Raw genomic sequence first — 11046 nt, 5'->3', positions numbered from 1 at the left:
CAGATGGGATGTAAAAGAGTGAGAGTGGGATGCTTCGTCTCCTTATATGGTCAAATGATATGGAGGGCTCCCGGGGCGCTGGGATCGGAGTCTGCCTGCACACACCGCCCGCCCGGGACACACAGCCGACACCACCACTGACACCGCCACTGACACCTCGCCGCCGACACCGCCAGCGCCATCCAGGTATTGTGTCTTTGTCTGATCGCACACAGGGCTGAGCATACACACCATCAGCTTCCAGCATCCGTGCTTTGTACTACTACACGTGGGTTGTCAGTGGGCTGTGTGTGTGCGGGTCCTGGGCATACACGGGGGATATATAGTGAGGGCAGGTGACAGCAGACAGCCTGAAGATCCATCTCATTTTAGATGGCATAGGACATTTATTCATGATGATCGGTGCCATCCCTACATCTGTTTTTAATTCATTCTAAACATTGCAAGGAGCCTCATTCATAAGCGGAGGTTTTTGTTGCAAATGTAGACATCTATTGCTTTCATTTATAGACTTAAAGTATATATCTACTGCTAGTTATATACAGATTGCTTTGGGAATTGGGTTATTTATAAAAAACGGAAGGTGTACCCCAGGAGATATGTGTACGGGAGGGGGTGATGGACTCAGAGAAGGACATGAGTACTTTGTAAAGGGCATCTTCATTTATAGACTATACATTAGGACTGAACATGGCATTTGTCATTTTAGAGCCATACATTACATTTATTGTTAATGGAATATACATGGCATTTATTGTTTATAAAATATAGATGTCATTTGTAGTTTATAAAATATAGATGGCTTCTGTAGTTTATAGAATATAGATGGCATCTGTAGTTTATAGAATATAGATGGCATCTGTAGTTTATAGAATATAGGTGGCATCTGTAGTTTATAGAATATAGATGGCATCTGTAGTTTATAGAATATAGATGGCATCTGTAGTTTATAGAATATAGATGGCAATCTGTAGTTTATAGAATATAGATGGCAATCTGTAGTTTATAGAATATAGATGGCATTTGTAGTTTATAGAATATAGATGGCATCTGTAGTTTATAGAATATAGGTGGCATTTGTAGTTTATAGAACATAGATGGAATCTGTAGTTTATAGCATATAGATGGCATCTGTAGTTTAAAGAATATAGATGGCATCTGTAGTTTACAGAATATAGGTGGCATTTGTAGTTTATAGAACATAGATGGAATCTGTAATTTATAGAATATAGATGGCATCTGTAATTTATAGAATATAGATGGCATTTTTAGTTTACAGAATATAGATGGCATTTGTAGTTTATAGACTATAGATGGCATTTAAAGTTTATAGATTATAGATGTCATTTGTATGTTATAGAATATAGATGGCATTTGTAGTTTATATAATATAGATGGTATTTATAGTTTATAGAATATAGATGGTATTTATAGTTTATAGAATATAGATGGTATTTATAGTTTATAAAGTATAGAGGCATTTCAAGTTTATAGAATATAGATGGCATTTGTAGTTTATAGACTATAGATGGCATTTAAAGTTTATAGATTATAGATGGCATTTGTATGTTATAGAACATAGATGGCATTTGTAGTTTACAGAATACAGATGGTATTTAAAGTTTATAGAATATAGATGGCATTTATAGTTTATTATACAGTATCTCACTTTAGGCATATATATAGTATCTCACAAAAGTGAGTACACCCCTCACATTTTTGTAAATATTTCATTATATGTTTTCATGTGACAGTACTGAAGAAATGACACTTTGCTACAATGTAAAGTAGTGAGTGTACAGCTTGTATAACAGTGTAAATTTGCTGTCCCCTCAAAATAACTCAACACACAGCCATTAATGTCTAAAAACCTGGCAAGAAACGTGAGTGCACCCCTAAGTGAAAATGTCCAAATTGGGCCCAAAGTGTGAATATTTTGTGTGGCCACCATTATTTTCCAGCACTGCCTTAACCCTCTTGGGCATGTAGTTCACCAGAGCTTCACTGGTTGCCACTGGAGTCCTCTTCCACTCCTCTATGACAACATCACAGAGCTGGTGGATGTTAGAGACCTTGCGCTCCTCCATCTTCCTTTTGAGGATGCCTCACAGATGCTCAATAGGGTTTAGGTCTGGAGACATGCTTGGCCAGTCCATCACCTTTACTCTCAGCTTCTTTAGAAAGGCAGTGGTCATCTTGGAGGTGTGGACTCAAGCAGCCCCAGACCCTGACACCCCCATCACCATGCTTGATTGTAAGCAAGACACGCTTGTCTTAGTACTCCTCACCTGGTTGCTGCGACACACGCTTGAAACCATCTAAACCAAATACGTTTATCTTGGTCTCATCAGACCACAGGACATGGTTCCAGTAATCCATGCCCTTCGTCTGCTTGTCGTCCGCAAACTGTTTGTGGGCTTTCTGGTGCATCATCTTTAGAAGAGGCTTCCTTCTGGGACAACAGCAGTGCAGACTAATTTGATGCAGTGTGCGGCGTATGGTCTGAGCACTGACAGGCTGACCTCCCACCCCTTCAACCTCTGCAGCAATGCTGGCTTCACTAATACATCTATTTCCCAAAGACAACCTCTGGATATGACGCTGAGCACATGCACTCAACTTCTTTGGTCGACCATGGTGAGGCCTGTTCTGAGTGGAACCTGTCCTGTTAAACTACTGTATAGTCTTGGCCACCATGCTGCAGCTCTGTTTCAGGGTCTTGGCTTTCTTCTTATAACCTAGGCAATCTTTAAGTAGAGCAACAATTCTTTATTTCAGATCCTCAGAGAGTTCTGTATCATGAGGTGCCATGTTGAACTTCCTGGGACCAGTATGAGAGAGTGATAACACCAAATTTAACACACCTGCTCCCCTGGAGGGAGAATTGCTCCAAAATGGCTAATTGGGCCCAATTTGGACATTTTCACTTAGGGGTGTACTCACTTTTGTTGCCAGCAGTTTAGACATTAATGGCTGTGTGTTGAGTTAGTTTGAGGGGACAGCTAATTGAGAGCCGGTTCACATATATGTGATGACTGACATCGCATGTGATTCGCAGCGCACTGCTCTGCAAATCACATGCGATGTCTGTGCGATGCAAATTCAGGTATACAGATTGTATGGCGGAATTCGCATTGCATTCGGACACAACTCGCACAGGACCCTTTTTTGGGTCTCCACCAGAATCGGATCACATGGGTGTTCACATCTTTGCAATCCGATTCATGTCCGAACTGACAGTTCACACTGCGATATGCAAACTGATCTGGGGGTGTTGTTAAGATTGTATTGGCACCCCCAGCGATTCGCATATGGCAGTGTGAACTGCCTGCGATTTGAATGAGATGTGGGAACCCGCTGTGGATTTTGCAGGGTTCTTGCATCGCATATGTGTGAATCAGGACTTACACTGTTATACAAGCTGTATACTCACTACTTTACATTGTAGCGAAGTGTCATTTCTTCAATGTTGTCACATGAAAAGATATAATAAAATGTTTACAAAAATCTGAGGGGTGTACTCACTTTTGTGAGATACTGTAGATGGCATTCTTAGTTTATAGACTATAGATGGCATTTGTAGTAAATGAAGAATAGATGGTATTTAAAGTTTATAAAATATATATGGCATTTGTAGTTTATAGAATATAGATGGCATTTATAGTAAATAAGGTATAGATGGCATTTAAAGTTTATAGAATATAGATGGCATTTGTAGTTTATAGAATATAGATGTTATTTATAGTCTATAAAATATACTGTAGATAGCATTTATAGTTTATAGATAGATGGCATTCGTAGTTTATAGAATATAGATGGCATTTATAGTTTATAGAATATAGATGGTATTTATAGTTTATAGATAGATGGCATTCGTAAGTTTATAGAATATAGATGGCATTTATAGTTTATAGAATATAGATAGTATTTATAGTTTATAGAATACAGATGGCATTTATAGTTTATAAAGTATAGATGGCATTTAAAGTTTATAGAATATATATGGCATTTGTAGTTTATAGAATATAGATGGCATTTATAAAATATAGATGGTATTTCAAGTTTATAGAATATAGATGGCCTTTGTAGTTTATAGAATATAGATGGCATTTATAGTTTATAAAGTATAGATGGCATTTATTGTTTATAGAATATAGATGGCATTTATAGTTTATAAAGTATAGATGGCATTTATTGTTTATAGAATATAGATGGCATTTATAGTTTATAGAATATAGATTGCATTTATTGTTTATAAAATATAGATAGCCTCTATTGTTTAAAGACTATGCATTGAATTTATACTTTAGGGCTATAGGTGGCATTGTTTAAAGACTATAGGTGGCATTTAGAATATACCGTACTCTAGTGTATAGCATATACTGTAGATGGCATTTATACAAGGACTATACATGGCATTCTTCGTTTATAGAATATACATGACTTTTATTGTTTGGTTTATAGAATATACATGACTTTTATTGTTTGGTTTATAGAATATACATGGCATTTACCATTTAGTTTATATAATATGCATGGCATTTATTGTTTAGTTTATAGAATATACATGGCATTTATACCCTAAGGAGTATACAGGCATTTATCATTTATGGAATTTACAGGCATTTCTAGTTTATGGAATATACATGGCATTTATTTCTTAAGGACTATACATGTTTTTTATAAGTTAAAGTGTATCTAACCCCTAAAGCAAAAATGCAACTAACCAAGCCCTAATGTGATGGCTGTGTTTGTTTTCCTTTTCCTTTTTTCCCCCTGTATTTAACAAATCAAGCAAAAGTTGCAGTTAGAGGGTTGAAACAAACCATTTCATGCTGATAAGGATGCATTCAATGGTCAGCCAACTTGCCATCAATAATGGTTATGTCAGGGAACAGGATTATTTGTTTTGTTTGCCATCACATTCACTGTTCTATGTTTAAATGTTTTGGCTTCCTTAAGGCTCCTTTCACACGATCCAATCAGGTCCTCCTGACGTTTTTTTAGGTGGATCTGATTGGATCCTCCATGCATCCCTATGGGGCAGCAGATGTCAGCGGAGACGTGTCAGCTGACACCCGCTGCCATCCGCATCCGATCCAATGGCCAATTCTAGTGGCCCTGGTGACAGCCTAGGCTTTTCTTCACTTTGCAGGGATTTCTTCTCATTTCCTGTTCTGGCTATGGGACAGAAAGTGAAGAGAAATCTCTCACATGGGACACAGGTCGGAAAAATATGTCCAAAAAATAAAATAAAATAAAAATTTGCAATTATTTGTTAGTCGCAGTTGATCCAACAGTTATTCTTTTTAAAAGCAGACCAATGTTACAACTTCTAAAACAAATGGCTTTAAATAATTGAGCCCACAACAAGATGCTATGCTTTAAATATTTTTTGAATATCTATGTCTTAACCCCATGATAATGTTGTGTGCTATAATTGCAACCATGCATGCATGCTCTTATATCTGTCAAACACTGCGGATAAGGGATTTGGCTTTTAATGTGTCTGTCAGTAAGTATTATAAATGACTGATAATAATACTGGCTGCCAAGTTTCTTCACTTTTCACGATAGGTTCCTTTGAGAAACATTGAGGGGCCACATCTATTATGTGTTAAACCCATAGCATTTTTAGCTTAACCTGTTGAGCACATTAAAAGAAAATTCCCTAGTAATCTATTTGTTAAAATTCTTTCACCAGCACTCACAGTTTACATAGTTCAATGGTGCTGGCTCCTGTTCTCTCAGTGAGGCTTCCCTGAACTTCACAGGAAACAGTTGATAGTGGACAGTGCAGTCACCAATCAGTCTGTTAGCTTGGAGAATGGAGGGGGAAGTGGAGAAAGGAGCAGGGGAGTACCTTGGCATCTTAAGCCATGGGACTGTGTGTTTCTATTGATGCATGCAGTGTAGAGAGACACAGCATGCAAGGGTGGGTCTATAGGATGCTGCAAGAGAGAGGAGCCAACCTAAAACAGGTAACCCGGGGCAGTGTGATGGCATCAGTGTAAACTGGAACATAGGCAAGGGATAAAAGATGAAAAAGTTGCATACTTAGTAAGTGATTAAATCTGTTACTGGAAGCTCTTAAAATGTGGGGTTAATAATCCCTTTAGGAGCTCTAAATGTTTAGCAGAAGAGATGAGAGTATGAAACCATGGCAGGGGCATACGTACAGGGGTCCCCATTGCAACTTGGTCCCACGCTCTAGGGGGCCCATGTGGACCCCCCTGTACACCTGAACAGGTGGATGGCAGCATGTAGAGGAACTGATCCCTCCATGTAGCCGCTGAATTCTCGCTTCTCCTCCTCTCTCTCCTGCAGACATTTAGCAGCTGCCAGAGGGAAATGGTCATTGGTTCCTCTACATGCTGGCTCCCTATCCCAGTCCTGCAGCCCCAGGCCCCTGTGTGCTTCCCTGCCCCCCCCCCCCCCCTCTGCTGCAGGTGATTTGTCAGGATGGAGAGGGAGGAAGGGGTCGGTAAATGTTTCATTTATTAGCCCCTTCTTTGTCTTAATGACACTGACTCTGTGTTTTTTTTTTAATTAATTCATAGCTGAAGCATAGTAAACTGTGTTTATTATGCTTCGGTTTATGAACGAACAGGAAACAGCTATTTCTGTTCATTCAATTTTTGTGCAGCTGAAGCTGCAGAGAAAGGGACTGATGAAGCTATCCTTAGTCCCTTTTTCTGTTTAGACCCCTGATATTTCAACAAAGCCCCCCAAAGGGGGTCCATAAAAATATGCAAAAAATAAACAATACAATTGTAAAATAAATTAAAATAAAATGGTAAAACAAATAATAAAAAATAAAACAACAAAAATAAAAAATACCAGTGGCGGAACTACCAGGGTCGCAAAGGTCGCACTTGCGACTGGGCTCTGGCGTTCCGCCACTGCGGGGTGGCCCCAAGACAGCAGGAAGGTGACCGCTGTGGAACTGTAATTAAAAGGTTCCATGATGGTAGTAAAGGACCCTGGGATTAGTGGGAAGGACCCCAGTTGAGGCCAGGGGGGCCCTTCATGGTTTCTTGCACTGAAGGTTCTAGTTGCACCTCTGAGCCACAGTATCCATCTACAGCATTTTTCCTATGACCAGTATGAAGCTATGTCACTTACAGTACCATTTCTGATTCTAGATTTGTCCCTGAACGTTCTGGGTAATATCACAGAGGCTTAGGCTGGCCATAGACAGTTAAAATCTGGGCCAGTTCAGCATCGACTGAAATCCGAACCATGTACGGGCAGGCTAAATCTACCAAGTTGATTGATCGATCAAATGGGTAAAACCAGCCTTCTGGATTTGACTTGCGATTATTGCTAGCTGCTTCCCCCACACCTGTGGTTGCAGGAAAGAAATTCACTCTGTGTAGGGCCTGCCTAAAGCCCCGTACACACGTACCGATCGTCGGCAGAACGATCGGCCGTCTTTTGTCCAGGGCTGTCGGTGTCTGTTGAAAAGTGCAAAAGACTGCACAAGAATTTTGTCCGCCGACTACAGCCGACTGCAGAAGTGATGTCATGTAATGGTTAACTTTCCCTGTATCTTTCCTTTTCTGAGCATGCCCAGTCTTGCAAATCTGCGGTCTGTCGGCCGAAATCTGTACTGACTGGCGAACAATCGGCCGCTCTGGTGTCGTCATACAAAAATTTTAATGCTTGCATGACAGATTCTTTTCGGCCGAATGTGCGCTGTCGGCTGTCGGAGGCATCATACTAACAAGCCTACAATCGGCAGATCGGTCGTCGGCCGAAGCTTTTCGACGATCGGTACGTGTGTACGGGCCTTTAGGGAACTGTCTTACAATTAATTTTCTTAGCAGTGTTTACACGCTCGCCTTGCAGACAGAGGGTGTTCTCCCACACAACTTTGCAGGCATGACCATAGTGTGTTTCCTAGTATGAGATTTTATCTGGACTGATTTATTGAAACATTTACCTGATACTGTCAAACTTCCAGTATACACTAATTTATGGGTGCAGAACATATATCCGCCTCCAGTGCTAAAAGACCAAGTGACAATCAATGCTCCTTATACTGTTTTATTTTGCTTTGATGGCCTGAAGCTGAATGCCAACTACAGAAGCAAATATTTTTAACTATTTTTTAGCAGATCCCAAATCAACGAGCTGCGTGCATTTGGGTTCCATTGTCCGTCAATGACTCTCCAAACACAATGTGATTCTGCTGCGATTGTTACAGGACAGGATTTTACGGCAAACTGCGCCTTCACAAATCACGTGAAGCAGGAGCTTCTTTCACGGCAACAAATGCCCATAGGGCAGCCCATTTAAGTGAATGGGCTGCTATATGTGGCACGCAGAATCGCGTGAAAATCACATGTCAAAATCATGTGGCGGGAACGTTCGCCCCCTGCTACACAATAATGTGAACAGGGCCTCTGTAGTATGCTGGCAGGGGACAGGCTTTCTACTCTGCATTGAGAAGAAACATCTCCTGCTTTGATGCACTTGGAATGTGTTTAACTGATTTAAAGTTATCGTAAAGGCAGAAGGTTTTTTTTTTTTTTTTATCTTAAGGCATTCTATGCATTTAGATAAAAAGCCTTCTGTGTGCAGCAGCCCCCTAATACTTACCTGAGCCCCATCTCGATCCAGCAATGTCCACGAGTGCCTTGGCCATCCGGGATTCTCCCTCCTGATTGTCTGAGACACAGCAGCCATGCCAATGGCTCCCCCTGCTGTCAATCAAAGTCAGTTAGCCAATCAGGAGGGAGAGGGGCAGGGCCAAACCGCAGCTCCATGTCTGAATGGACAAAGGGATCTGCGGCTTAGCTCGGGTGCCCCCATAGTAAGCTGCTTAATGTGGGGGCACTCCACAGGAGGGAGGAGCCAAGAGAGCCTGCAAGGGACCCGAGAAAAGGAGGATCTGGGGTGCTCTGTGCAAAACCAACTGCACAGAGGAGGTATGTATAACATGTTTGTTATTTTTAAATAAACAAAAAATGAGACTTTAGTATCACTTTAGGCTGCATTCACATGTCAGCGTTTGGATCGCGGGCAGAACCGCCGCGGTTCCGCCCGCGATCCGGAGATTATTGCAAATCGCGGGACGCCTAGCGTTGCCCGTTGATTTGCAATAGCCCCCCAAACGCTGAGCGATGTTGCCGCGATTTCCGCCTGCCGAATCGCGGTAACATCGCGCAAACAAAATCGCGGGACGCAATACGCTCCAAAAAAGTACAAGAGCTTCTTTGGAGCGTATTGCGTCCCGCGATTTTGTTTGCGCGATGTTACCGCGATTCGGCAGGCGGAAATCGCGGCAACATCGCTCAGCGTTTGGGGGGCTATTGCAAATCAACGGGCAACGCTAGGCGTCCCGCGATTTGCAATAATCTCCGGATCGCGGGCGGAACCGCGGCGGTTCTGCCCGCGATCCAAATGCTGACATGTGAATGCAGCCTTAAACTAAAGGTTCAGTTGGGTTTCAACTTTCATTTTTAATTCTTCTTCAGGACAGAATCACCGAACACAAGAGGGGATCAGGTAATTGACACTCCTGGAAGTGTCGGTTACTGAAGAGACTGCAGTGGATTATTTCCTATCATTAGAGTGGTAGAAGTGAGTACTTACCATCTTCTTTGCAAGGCATCCTTTTTTTTGCACTTTTTCTAGCAAAAGATGTTAGCAAAAAGGTCTTATTATTTTTTAGTTTATACTTGTAGAACTTTTCCTGTAATATTTGCTAATATCTTGTGTTTTTTTGGTAAATGACTAAATCTAAATTCTAAAATATGTCATAAGTACATTCGATCTTTTTTTTATTAGGTTTTATACCGGGAGGGATTCTCAGGTAGAAGGTAATAGAAGATGAAGCAGGATTTTTGCCTATTTTGCATTTTTTTATTTATACAGTTGTATTATATTATGTTGCTAAATATGTTTTTACTTAATATTAGTACACTGCCAGGTTAAAATAGATTTACACATTCAGCCCAGCATTTATCCCCAGATATTTTTTAATCAGACTTTAAATCACAGATCTCTGTAAAATGGCCATGCAGCCGCCAATGTTGAGTGTCTAGGAAACTACAAAGCTTTCATTGTATAGCCATACCTTAGGCTGTGGAATGTGGTGTGGTCACCGTAAAATAGTAACCCCCACATAGTTCCACAGCGGAGAAAGGGAGCTGCCTTTTATACATTCTTTTATATACGCTAACGCATGAATGACAAACATATCCACATCTGCACTTTCTGTATTACTTTCATTCATTGCACTCTGCTTGGGAAAATGCAGATTCAGCAAGTTTAGAAGCCTTTTTTTCTGTATTTCCAGGGTTCTATTTCCAAAGCAAACAACTCATTTAGTCAGTTATGTCACAGAATTTCAGTTACCTCTGGAACACATTCCACAGTCTCATTGTTCAAGTGGTTAAGGGGGCTGTTGTGGTTTCCAATCCAAACTTTTCCTTCCCTTTTCTAATTTCAATGTATATTCTCAGATTCTTCTTATATAAACAGTGTACTTGTTCATCATGATTACAACCATATTTTTAAGTTCAGTGCATGGAGCATGGTCACTAAAGTGCTACGTACAGTACATAGAAGAGTCTTTTGTCGTTGTTTATGCTGGACAACTGCTTTCAGTGGAAAATATCCTGGGACTGAAAATGTACCAATAAACTTTGGATAGTTGTCACCCTATACAGCTCATTCTTTATCTTCTATGGTGATGGATGTCATCAGATTCCTTGGTTGATATTTTAGCCATTCACTAGAGGTATTTGGCTTCCCTACTTCTCTTGCATAAAATGGGAATAAAATGACCGCTAAAGCAACCCAAACATAAATTTGCAGCTGATTTAAAAAAAAAAAACAGCTTTTCTCTATCGTCCATTGACAGACGCAGCCTCATCTTCAGGAGCTGTGTGGGTTATGCTGCCACCTATACACAGCTCGTGAAGATGATACTGCGTCTGTCAATGGACATCAGAGAAAAAAGATTTTATGGTAAGATCTTACAAAAATCTTATTTTCTCTATCGTCCATTGACAAACGCAGCCTGATCTTCATGAG

General features: G+C 40.6%; 1 protein-coding gene across 1 annotated transcript in view; it reads left to right on the top strand.

Moving 5' to 3' along the window:
• Positions 1-9498: 9498 nt before the first annotated feature.
• Positions 9499-11046, top strand: part of FHL2 (four and a half LIM domains 2) — an 89402-nt gene continuing 87854 nt past the window's right edge. The window contains exon 1 of the mRNA XM_082244737.1: positions 9499-9588. The gene's annotated coding sequence lies outside the window, so the exon portion shown is untranslated. The remainder of the gene's footprint in view (positions 9589-11046) is intronic.

This window comes from Pelophylax lessonae (genome assembly GCF_965119305.1).
Source record: "Pelophylax lessonae genome assembly, chromosome: 2".
NCBI lineage: Eukaryota > Metazoa > Chordata > Amphibia > Anura > Ranidae > Pelophylax > Pelophylax lessonae.
This window is presented reverse-complemented; position numbering and strand designations above follow the sequence as displayed.